Source organism: Meriones unguiculatus, chromosome 8, assembly GCF_030254825.1.
Source record: "Meriones unguiculatus strain TT.TT164.6M chromosome 8, Bangor_MerUng_6.1, whole genome shotgun sequence".
In the NCBI taxonomy this organism is placed as follows: Eukaryota; Metazoa; Chordata; class Mammalia; order Rodentia; family Muridae; genus Meriones; species Meriones unguiculatus.
This window is the reverse complement of record NC_083356.1, coordinates 115,323,136-115,336,160: the sequence shown is the minus strand read 5'-3', so window position 1 is coordinate 115,336,160 and position 13,025 is coordinate 115,323,136.

Sequence of the window (13,025 nt, the reverse complement as noted above, 5' to 3'; positions counted from 1 at the left end):
GAGCCAGACATCTTACAGAACATTAATGAACTCAAAAATATAGACAAATCTTCTGTAGAGAAAATCCAAACATATATGTATATATTGTATCTGGTAGGTGGAAATTGGTGATAACTCCTCCCCACCCCCACCCCCACACTTCTAGGTGTGAGGCTCTGGGTTTGTCTTTTCCACAGTTTCCTGTCTATGAGCATCTGTCTGAAGGTGGCATGCGCCAGGTAGCCTCCAGGGGGCACCAGAAGGTTGTGGGGTTGTTTGACTCTTCCTTGAAGCCCTTGGAGCAGCAGACTGGAGCAGCTTTCCTGGGTTCAGCTTTTGGCCTCATTATTCTCATTACAGCATGGCCTTCCTAAGTGGAGCATTCAGAAGTTCAGAAGCTAATTCTATTGGGCAGCCTGAGCAACAGTAAGCAAAATTTCAGCTCTCTTGTATCTTGTAAACTTGATTTGACCTCCAAGAGAATGGTCTGAAAACCTGAGGGCTTTAGGATCTCATGAAGGCAGTCTTTCATCAAAGAGCTAGGAGGGGAGACGGCTATTCCATGCTAGGTTCTGGCTTTGATACCCTTTAGGTGGTGGCTTGTAAATTACACATCATTTTGTTATTACTAAAAGTAATTTGTCACTACCACATAGCTAATACGTGCCAGAAACATAAATAAAACCCAAGCCCAATTCTAAACTGCTGTTCCCGAAAGTGTCCATCATGCACTGCACATAATTGTGGTGATTTTCACAATGCTCCTTTTAATGACGGAAAAGGAGCTGCTCTTTGCATAGAGTAAGTAGTGACCTAGGTGTCCTCAGATGTATCATGGAGTCTGAGGCCCTTTAACAGCGACCGAGCTGAGAACAGACATGGGTTCCGGCTGCTGCTCATTTAAAAATGAACGCTCTGACATGCACGTATGAAGGCTCCAGCTCATCCAAGTCACAGATTCAGGCTTGGCATGGTCTTGTTTATAAGGGTGAGATTATTGAAATTCAAGCTTCAGAAAAAAAAAAATGAGGACTTTCATCTTTCAACTTCTTTGTGCCATGAGATGAATATAACAGGACAGTTCAAGCCAGAAGGCAATTATAGCACTGTTTATGGGGTTCTGCTCAAACACCACTTTGTTTTCCTCCTTTTGCTTGTTGACAAAAAAAGCACTTAAATATATTAAAAATATAAAACCTAACCCTATAATAACCCTCAATGGCTCGTCATGTGATAAAAATGCCCAGGGGCACATTTTATCTAAGGATTCCACAGTGCTTTATACACACATTAAGTCACAAGCCATCTGTTTCGCTGTGTTTTATTGCAGAGAAATGGAAGTGCCGTGGAAGCTGCATGTTGCTGGAGCAGTGGCTCAATGAGGGAGTTCTTCAGATTCTGAGCACCCAGCCTGTCCATTCCGACTTAATATGCATTCATCAGATAATGGAACATACCGCCTAACATCATGAGGAATTTATTAAGTTCTAGACTCTACATAAATTCTCGTGATGATAAATGCTTGCTCACTGTACGTCCTTCTCAAATCTGGGTCATAAAAGCTCTTACGGTCACATGGAAATACGGAGGACGAGCAATACCTAATTAGTAATCTGCCCCGAGTTTACAGTAAGTCGTGGAGCCAGGATGAGAGCCAAGAAGAGCCTGTGTTTTTCTTTAGTGTGGCTCTGCCTCAGCATGCAACAGACGGTCCTTTTTTTTTTTTTTTTTAATTAATATGTTGGAGATTCATGAATACAGGGAAAACAACTATTTTGCTCTGATGGTCTGAAGCATCATATCGATAATGAAATCTTTGGTTGCAAACAGCACCTGACTCAGGGTAAGAGAAGGGTAAATGGGGACTCAAGGTGGGATGGAACACAGGAACTTAGAGAACTGAAGAAGAGGTGACTGGGGCCTGGGAAAGGTGAGGCTCTGGGGGTTAGGTCCTTACTCTCTCCACAGCTTTGATACCCAGCAAAGGAGCTCTCATCTTGTCGATGTCCAAGGCCTCAGCCAGAGGAGAGTGCAGCTACCTGAGCTAGGATATCATGCCCACCTCTGGCTTTAGTGCTTCAGGATGCAAATGGATTGCATCTTCACAGCACCTGGTGGGGAGGAGGAAAAAGTTCCCCGGTGGCACCTACTTGCTGTGAAATGGGGGCTGGCCAGGATGTGCTGCTAGCACAGCATTCCTGAAAAAATGTGTGATGGGAGGCAGGCATTCTAGACAGTGTAGGATGAGGAAAGATGGAAGGGAGAAATAAATGGCTAATAAGGACGCAATATTAGTTCTTTTTTTTTTTTTTTGAAGATGTGGGGTTAAATCTTTCTATAATGTTTTTAGTTCTTCTCCTCCTCCTTCTCCTCCTCTTTCTTTTCCTCCTCCTCCCCTTCCTCTTCCCCTTCATCCTCCTTCTCCTCCTTCTTTGTTTTTTGTTTATTTGTTTTTGGAAACAGAGTATATATGTGTAACCCTGGCTGTCCTGGAACTTGTTCTGTAGACCAGGCTGGCCTCAAACTCAGAGACCCACCTTCCTCTGCCTCCTGGGATGAATAAATAACTTACCAGGGCTTGTTATGCAGACAATAGAAGGGGACAGTTTCTGGAGAGTCAGCAAGCCTAACCTACTATGACAACAAGGAAGGAGCTCAGTGCCTGGGGAGTTTGGTCTGGGTCATGAGCTGTGGGGAGTCAGGGTTTGCTCCACCCACCTTGGGGTGCACCTTCACCTGTCATCGGTGTTGACCCAGGAATCTCGCCCTGTTGTCATCAGTGTTGACCCAGGAATCTCACCCTGTTGTCATCAGTGTTGGCCCAGGAATCTCACCCTGTTGTCATCAGTGTTGACCCAGGAATCTCACCCTGTTGTCGGGGCCCGCCTTTCCTTATTGGGTTTATTCATGGTTGGGAACTGGATGTCTACTTTTTGGTCTTTCAAACCCTGTAGTGCTATCCTCTTCCATCTTACTTCCCTTCTGACGCTCAGTGGCTCCCCATTTCCTGTCTGCTCTGAGAGGCTAACTCTTCCTTTCAGCCACTCTGGGATCCAGAAACTCTAAGCTCGGTTTCTAACCTCCAAGTGGTGGGGAAAGAAATGACCCTGAAGCTAAATTGTCAATGTCTCTAAATTTGGGTCTTCTGTGGTGAGTCCCCAGTGGAGAACCAACTGGGTGCTATGTTGCTCAGCGAAAGATGAATGTCAACTCTTTCACCTTCTCTCCTTCCTCTTCCTCATCTCTAAATGGTGAAAACATTACCGGGACCCCAACGCGTACATGAAAACATTAAACTTGAAATGAAAAAGTCTTGAAAACTGAACTTGTGTGTGAGAGCTGTACAGGTCATAGTCACCCTTCCAGAAGCAGGGACTTCCAGCTGCCATGGACAGTAGGTACAGGTTGGTCACTGCAGCAGGCTAGGGGGCTCCACAGAGCATAAGGGAGATGGAATATCTGATGTTGGCAGGAGGATGTGGTGGGTAGCAGAAGCTGCTTGGAACACACAGGTCTTGGCATCCTTCAAATGGCCACTTACATGCCAGGCACTGGAAGAAAGGCTCGGTTCCATGAAGAGGCTGACCTACAGTCTGAATTCTACTTATGAGCAAAATAAATCAGAAAAAAACTGTAGACTTATGATATCTCAATGGGCATGAACTTCAAACAGTGTCTCTCAGCCACAGTTAATGGATGCACTGAAGTTGGTCATCACAAATTCAAATTTATTAACCACATTAATTCCTCAGGAGACAATGCAACCAAAATACATATGTAAAAATAGCAAAGGAGAAAAATAAAATGGAAAATTAAAAGGAGGCACTCATCCCAAAATGGAGTAAATTTCAAAGTAAATAGAATTTATATTAATTTAGTAGTTATAATGTGTTAGGGCCAAAGGAAACTCCAATTCCTCAAACTCCAATAATCAGTCCAAATATCCAGAATTGAGCTCAATCTGGACTATAAAGGAGGATTTCCGAAGGTTAGATAAAAGCCAGCCTTCCTGAGGAACTTGTGAAATATGTTCTCCTCTACCAAAAGGAGGCATTTCTCTTGCCTCTGGCAGAAGGGACATATGGAATCTATCAGCATATCAAATTGGCACATGTTTACCTCCAGGCTCCTTCAGTATCACAAATACCTGTTACACATTTCAAAATCCAGGCTAGCATCCTAACCCTTCTCACCCCGTCCCTTGTTCCGGTACTCCAGCTCATGAGCTTCCTTCACCTCAGCAACTCATTGTCTTTGTAACCCCGCTGTTCTCATTAGAATTCTGATGCGCCCTTCCTGCTTTTATCACTGTTTACTCTCTGTTCTCTCTACTCCTTTGCTCTTCTTCCCTCGTGCAGATAGCCCTGGCCACATCCAGTCTGCTGGCCGTATCCAGTCTGCTTGTTTCTTCCCCATACTCTTCCATATGCCTCTAGTGGTTCTCTCTCTCACAGCTACAATAAAGAACTTTCCCTTAACCATACCCTGGAGTATTCATGACTTCAGTCTAGTCAAGACGCACCAAACGTTATTGTAAGCGTGTGATTCTCTTAATCCTCACAGCAACCCTATGGGGACAAGAATCAGTGTTGTCGCCGTATGGATTTTAGGGAGTGCATGCACAGGGAGGCTTCTATTTTGCTTATGGTTACACAGCATGTGGAAGAACCGGGAGCTGAACTGCAGAGAGACAGTTTGCCTCTAGAGCCTGCACTCTTAGCACTGACCTAGACTAAATAAGAGAAAGTCCTTCTGGAAATCAGGGCCACACAGAATAAAGGCACTGTGGGTGTGTGTATGCTTTGATCCTCAGCAGCTGCTGTTTTAGGAGATTAGAGATAAGATAACATTGCTGAAGGCTTCATTTCACAGGAGAGGCCACCTGACCTGCACCGTTCACAGGTGATCACCAACAGATGTAAACGCGCTCTATTTAGGTACTGTTGATAAAATTCCATGGGGATATGTGTACAACACCTGTCCCTCCCCCTAAGGCCCCAATAACAAACCCACGTACACACTGAGGTGCGATTCCACCAAGTTCACCCTGGAGAAATGTTGCTGGCTGGCTACTTTATGTCCACCTGACTCAGAGTGGACATAAGAAGCTAGAGTCATCTTAGAGAAGGGAACCTCAAATGAGGACATGGCTCTAAATGACTGGATTGTAGGCAAGCCTATAGGACATTTTCTTAACAACTGAGTGATGGGAGAGGGTCCAGCCCATGTGGGTGGGGTTACCCCTGGGCTGGGGCTCTTGGGCTCTATAAGAAAGCAGGTTGAATTTGTGGGAGTAGCCAACTGATGTCTGACTTGACTTAAGGCCCACTCCAGGAGAGGGAACCCCATACTTGGGTAACACTGCTTGGGTAGCCAAGAACCAGAGACCAGATAGCCCAGAGACCTAGAGTGAAACAAGATGCTACTGGCTTAGAAAAAAATAAAGCATCAATAAAATGACCCCGAATGATATTCTGTTATACTTATAGATCAGTGGCTTATCCAGTCACCATTAGAGAGGTTTCCTCCAGCAGCAGATGAGAACAGATGCAGAGACCCACAGCCAGACGTTATGCATAGTGAGAGTCTAATTGGGAGGTCTCCGTCAAATCTCGCCTCTCAGAGCTCAAGGAATCCCGCTAAATTGGTGGAAAGAGTTTAAGACCCAGAGGGGATGAAGGACACCAGAACAAGGCCTTCTTAATCAACTAAGCAAGGCACATGTGAGCTCACAGAGACTGAAGAAGCAAACACGGGGCCTACATGGGTCTGTACCAGGTCCTCTGCATGTACGTTACAGCTCTTAGTTTAGTATTTTTATGGGACTCCTGACCATGAGAATGAGTGGATTGTTAACTCTTGTGCCTGCTCTTGGGACTCTTCTCCTCCCTTTGGGTTGCCATGTCTAACTTTGGTATTATAGTTTTCGCTTCATCTTTATTGTATTTCATTTTATCATGTCTTGTAGTTATCTCTTAGAAGTCTGTTCATTTTTTACGAAAGACAGAAAGGGAGTGGATCTGGAGAAGTAGGTAGGATCTGGGAGGAGTAGAGGGAAGGGAAATTATAATCAGGGTATATTGTATGAGAAATGAATTTCATTAAAAGAAAAAAATTAAAAAAAAAAGAAGAAAGAAAGGAAGCAGGCTGAGCAGACCATGAGGGTCAAGCTAGTTAGTCTCATTCCTCCATTGCTTTTGTGTCAGCTTCTGTCTGAGGTTCTCCTTGGCTTCCTCTGATGAAGAATTGTGAGATGCAGTGTAAGTGAAATAAAGCCCCCTCTTCTCCAAGTTGCTTTTGGTCCTTGTGCTTTATCACAGCAATAGAAACCCTGAGACAGGAACAAGTGAGTGTGTTTGGCTTACTTAGAGAGCAATGGATAAGGGTTATAGGCAGAATCATGGGTGACTTTCAAGTAGCCAAACTGGAAGGTACAGTGGGGTTGCTGGCTACCCTGTGGCTGTGTGGATGGAATCCCTTCCCTGTGTCTCCTGGCTCCTCTTTGAAGACCAGGTGCAATTAGGGCAGGATTGCATACAGCTTGTTGGAAGAGGCGACTGGCTACTCCAGTGAGGGTCCCAGGCCCTTACGGCCCCCACCTTCTATAAAGAAAGGTAGTCAACAGGCCTGGCTGTGATGATATCTTGTGAGCTGGCCCAGCAGAATTCCTGAACACAATGGCAATTTGGATTGGGATAGTCTTTTTTTAAAAATTAATTAATTTATTTATTTTACATTGCAATTGTAGGCATCTCCCTCACCTCCCAGTCTCGCCCTCCCTTCTCTTTCCCTCCCCTTCCCCTATTCCTCAGAAAAGGGGAGCCCTCCACTCTACCAACTCACCCCAGCTTATCAAGCCACATCAGGACTGAACTCCTCCTCTCCCCCTGTGGCCTGACAAGGCAGTCCCTCCAGGGGGAAGTGACCAAAGACCAGGCAACAGGGTCCAAGTTGGAGACAGCCTCGGCTCCCCTAACTAAGGAACCCACATGAAGCCTGAGCTGCCCATCAGCTACATCTGTGTAGGGGGCCTTAGGTCCAGTTATGCAAGGTCTTTGGTTGGTGCTTCAGTCTCCTCAAGCCCCTCTGGGCCTGTCTTTAATTGCAATCTGTGGCTTTACATGGAGGGACTATTAGCTCACAGCGGTGCTCCCCGCCTCTGTAGCTGATTTGCCTCTGCTGTCAGATACGTGAGATACACAGATGGGGGAGAGACAAATCCAAGACAGGGAGAACTAAAACCCCAACCCCACTCACTGCAGGAACAACAGGACCATGCAAACAAGCAATCCCTCCCACGTCCTCAGTTCCTGGCTTTGAGCTGGGGCCAGGCTTCCTAAAGCCCAGTGCCCCCAGTCAAGCAGGCAGTCCGTGGAGTAGAGACACATACCATCCTAGAGCAGCAAGTGCTCCGAAAATGTTATAAACATAAGCCCCTCCTCTCATTCCCCAGACTCACACCTTCCTGTTGGCTGCACTGGAGCCCGTGTTAATACAGAAGCCGTTCCACCTAAAATTCACTCCACGCATCAAACTAGCTCTCTCCCCAGCACTGACTTCTCCACCCTGAGAATACCAGGCCAGAAACAGTACATTGGTTTCTTTCCACAATGTCAGGACTTTCTGAATAGCAGTAAATTCACAAGACTCTGCAGCTTTAGAAACAGAAATTTGGCGAATCTCTACCGGCCTTGGGATTCCGGCCCAGGCTGGTTTTTGCATTGCAATCTTAATTACTCATATAAACGCTCATATCACACATCACATAGTAAATATATGTATATGGGTATGTGTGGTTCACATAATAATACACGTTAAAGAGGTGGCAGCAGGGCCCAAGAGATCTCACAAGTGGGCTGAGGGTCTGCATTGATAACAAATCAGACCACTGCTGGGACGAAACTGCTGGCATCAGGTGTGAGAGCAAAGTTCCCAGTGCCAGGTGGAAATCATCAACTCAGGGGCTGAGAGCAGGAGATGGAGCGTCAGGTCCAGATGGGTGAACAGGTGGATGGACAGGTAGTGAGTAGGCCACATCAACAGCAGGGGGTGTGTAGGGGGGAGCTGAGCTGAAGCTTCACGCAGTCTGGGAGTCCTTGGTCCTCCTCCTACACACACACACACACACCAGATATCAAATGCGCCATGCCATGGCAGGGTTGAATATTTATCACTTCATAGGGGCCAGGTAAGAAGGTTACACCCTTTCCTTTGTCTTGTGTGTCTGAGAAGTTCTTGGACCTGGTTTCCCTTACATGATTTTAATATGCCTACATGGCCCTACTGTCTCAATTTACTCCAACAAAACAAAAAAAGGAGGCTCCGTTTCTACTCCCAGAAATAAGCCATTCATCAGTCTGTATTGGATGATTGGTTCCTGGCATGGGCATGATTTCTGGGTCCATGCGGGGGCTGCAATCATCCTTCTCCCTCAAAAAGAAGTCAAAACTGCTGTTGACATGGAGTCTCCTCAGGCATCACATAGTCTCAAAAATCAGTTTTATAAAATGTGGACTCAGTGCAGGTGATAGTCTGATCTCAACACCAGCTAACAGTTATTAGGTGTAATCTACAGCAGCCCTGCGCCTCACTGACCTGTAAGGAAGGCTGCATATTGCTTTAGCTTTTCCAGAGAACAAGCAAACAAAATCCGCTGACCCCAAAGTGACATTTCATCAAAGCTCAACTTGGTGAGACCGGTGCGTTTCTTGGGCTTTCTTACAGAGCACAGGTGAAGGATTACGTTCATGAATGTTGGAGACACCCGAAAGATAGCCACATCAGTACGAAGTCCCTCCCGTGATGGGCGCCGACCTCAGGGAGGCTGCGTGACGCAGCGTCACTTTCAATATGTGCCAGCATCTCCCAAGATCACCGACAGCAGGAGGTGGGTTGGAGGGACAATAGCAAGAATCCTAGGTGAGGCTTTCCCGGCTGTCCTTGGGAGTGTGAATAGCTTCATACCGTTATCACAGACCTGGCTACCACTGTGTTGTTCTGCTCTGGTTGCCATGGATACTGGAGGGAAAGTCCAAAATGGCATCATGTTATGCCCAGAGGGGGAAAACAAAGAAACAAAAAAACGAGCCATGCCACACCACACAGGATCACCGCAGCATCTGTACTCGCAGTTCTAGGTGGGGACATCTAGAGTGTGACAGGACTGAGAACAGTGGCCTCTTGCTTCCATGGGAGCCATCTTGTATCCAGGCCACGGCGCTGGAGGTGGAGAGACAGGATAAAGGAGTATTCTGCTATTTCCAGACAGTTCCCAAGCAGCAGGGACTCTCAGGAAAGTGCTTCCTTGAGCCATAGGGTGACCTACACCGGGGGTCCTCTGAGGACATCCCTGGCGTGTATAGGAAATGCAACGCTACATGGGCTATGTACATTTTTCTGGGGCGAGAACCCAAAACTTCAGCGGGTTCTTAAGGAACCAGCTTCCCCCACATCCTACCTCCTAGGCTTTCTCCTCGGGGCATGCACCTCAGCCTTCAGCTCTTCTCAGCTGCTGAGGGTGCTCGTGGGCCTCTGGGTTTTGGAGCGGGAGTGAGTGAGACAAGTCCATTTGCTCCATCCTGCAGACCAGCTCCTCCTTCCCAGGTTCAACAAATACACTCCAATCCACCTGAACCCAGGAGAGGACCACGGCTCCAGGAGACACCCTTGCTACAGGAGTTTAATTAAATTGAGAAAAGGCAAGTTTGCAAATCTTACTGCCCGTCTGCCTGCGTTTGTAGCAGAGGTTGTATTACCATTTTAAAACAGCCTTGGGGAAAACAAATTCTTTTTCTTCCAGAGAATGACAAGTTCTGGGCAAAATAGTAGGAGTGGTAATGGAGAGTGTTGACTTAATTAATTTTATTGCCTATCTGCATCGCCTGGGAGCAGGTAAAGGAACCTAATAAGATGTGCCATCGCATCTTCATGATCCTCACATTCAAGTCTGGAGGAATTTACTTAGTTGTGGAAGCCACTGGGCAAGGCAAAAGAAACTGAGGTATTGAAGACTTTGGATTCACACACAGAATTCCCTCCAGCCCTCTGAAAATGAACTTTAGGGGACAGGTGGCCACTGGCTTAAGGTCTGGGATGCTCTTGACTGGGGAGGTCACCTCCACGTGAGGGGGAGTGCCCCTGGTGAAATTGGGGGAAGCGTCGTCTTGGCTAAGGGCACCTTGGACTTACTTAACTTATATTGATTGCTCCTAGGTTCTGCCTTTTTCTTCTTCTGGCTCCAAAGTGGTTTGGTTAATTAAATTGCCTGCTTGCCTGTGTGTCCCAGAACACCCCATTTCATCTCAGACATCTTTGGGACCAGCAGGAAACTGCTCCCCATTTACTTGTAGGGGCAGAGAAACCACAGGCTTGCTTCTCCCTTTGGCCCCTTTTGTTGCCAGGGTTCCCATCTGCTCTCAGGGGAAGGGCAGGAGACCCGTGCTGCATCCGGCACAGGCTGGATCAAGCGTTCATGCTGCTTTTATATTAGAGCCAAACACATTTGCGACTGCTCCAGACTGGTCCCTTTATTGACTGAACTGTCTTTAGGAGGGAGCTGTGTGGGAAGGCAGGCTTCCCAGCAGCAGAAACCTTGCAGTGCAAGCGGTGTCCGTCCCCTGCTGGGTGAAAATGGCTTCAGGTCTTCCTAAATGCCAAGCTGGTCCTGCCCTAAGGATTTGACTTAGTCTAAATTGTCAAGTCCCAGCTTCACCTAATAACTTAACTCCACTATTGCCTGCATTTGCTTTTAATGAGCACCATGTTACCTGATTCTGCAGACAGTGGACCTAGCAGATTGTGTAAAATCGGCATTTAGCACTGAGCAGGGACACGTGGGGACATGGGCAGATGTCCATCTCAGTGCCTCAGCCTCTGGCTAGTCAGTGCCACACACCCCCTCTCCCAGCCTCCAGCTGCAGGCTCTGTGGAGCCCCCACAGTAGACAGGCCTGCAAAGGGACCCAGGCAGTTCACAGCCAGGGCTTCCTTGGCTTAAAAGCCAGCCCCGCCCCTCAGGCTCAGAGTGGCACTCACAGATGGGCTTGGCACCTGGGTGTGACAGGATGCGAACACCTGCAGGACCCTTTCATTTATTCCCTCTTGGCTTCTGTCTGCAGTGGTGAATTTGGCCACAAGCTTTGTGACCAGGAAGTCTGCATGGTGGGTTCCTAGAGAGGAACCCTGTGTGACCTGTGTCTCCATATTTGTTTTTAAATGTGCCGGAAGCAGGAAGGGGAAGAGTCAACATTCAGCTCTCTGAGATACATTGGAGCACAAGACATTAATTACTTAGCCGATGAAAATTTAGAGGAAGGACTAAGAAGGGAGCGGTAGGTTGACCCCCCCCCCCAGCTCTGCCCTCCTTTCTTATGTATGAGGTATCTCTTAGCTCTGCATGGAGTCTGACAATGATGACGACGGGTCTCAGAAAGGAAACGTGGTGGCACTGCCTCACAGAAGCTGGCAGCAGTCACACTCGAAGCAGAGAAGCCTTGTTTGCAATCTGCTAGAGATTGCTCCGTAATGTGATGGCTCAAAGGCATCCAGAGTGTTGCGCATCATTTACTGTCATTAGGTGTGTAGGGTCACACCTTCCTCACAAGAAAGGAATAGTGACAGACAGCCTCACCTTCGTGAGGTTATGTTTTTGTTTAAAGGTCAATGTCTGTTGGACAACCCAGACCTTCTAAGGAAACAGATTGTAAGCAGGGAAGGCTGGAACCCCACACCACCCGCCTTCCATCTAACCTGTGTCAGACATGTCTTGTTTCCTCATTTCCCGTCCTCAGTCAGGTAACATGGATTGCAATTTAACCAGCTTTCTTTCTTGCCCTATAGGAATTCTCCTCCCCCCCAACACACACACCTCAGGGAACTTTCTAAGTCTGCCTTTGCTGTCCCACTCTGGGCTGTAGACTTCGTTCCTAGATGACAGGCTTGCCTCTCTAACAGGCAGCTTGCTCTAACACTGACGGAAATCCTGGAGCTGCCCTGCTCCCCCTCAACTCTTGTATCTCCCGTTAGGAAAGAGGAAAAAAGCTGTGCTGGTGTTTTACAGCCTCTAATTTGTTGTTTGACTCAGTACCTGATTCCACGCTCTTTGTTGTGTGGGCTTTGTTGAACTAAATCACATGTTAACTCCCCAGTGGACCCTTTGCTCTGCTCTGAAGGTTCCTCCACAAGCCTCCTTCCATCTGTCCAGAAGGCTAACTCTTACTTTTACAGAAGTTCCTCTCCAAGTTTTAAAGGGAACTTTCTCCTTCCCTTTAAGGCTCCATTGTGTTGTCTCTGATATAACGTACTGTTCCTTTAACGTACTCTCCCTTCCTCAAGGTCCAAGCATGGCTCCCTGGAGTCTCCAGGCCCTCTCCCCTAGGAAAGCTCAGATTTGAAGAGTAATTTTGTGTCAACTCTTTCCTGAACCAGCCCCTTACTCTGTATTTCCCTCCCCTCCATCACCCTCTCCCTCCTTCATTCTCCTGCTGTATGACTGACATTATTAAACCTTTTGCCTAAAATGATGATCTGACTCTGTCTCTTCCAAACCCTAGACCTGAACAGACCCAGTGCTGGTCTGTTGTCATACGGGAGCATGGGGTGACTGGGAGAATCTGTCAGAAACTGGCACTGACAAAGCAGGAAAACGTTTTGAAGGGGCCCAGCCTACAAGCCTCTGGTAGCCTTCCTGTGATAAAAAAAAAAACAGTCAGGCAGTTTTGGGTAATGACCCCAAACATTTTAACTCTTGTCCTTGGCTAGAAGCTGAAAATGCCCTTGGTTCTGTGGGCAGCTCTGTCCTTGCCAGAGGCTAGGAGAGAAGGCTGAGTTGTGGTCTCTTCTTCCCTAAATGAGGACTTCTGCCTGGAGGGCACACGTGAGGGTAGGATCCAAACCCAGAGCACCCAGATAGCTCATGCGTGCACCAACAGATGAACCAGCTCACTCCCTCTCCCCACGCCCCAGTTTCTGCCATGAGCCTTATAAAAAGCTTCTGGGCTTGGTGGTACCCCAGCTACTCTTAAGCTCTCACCTGCAATCCTGTAATAA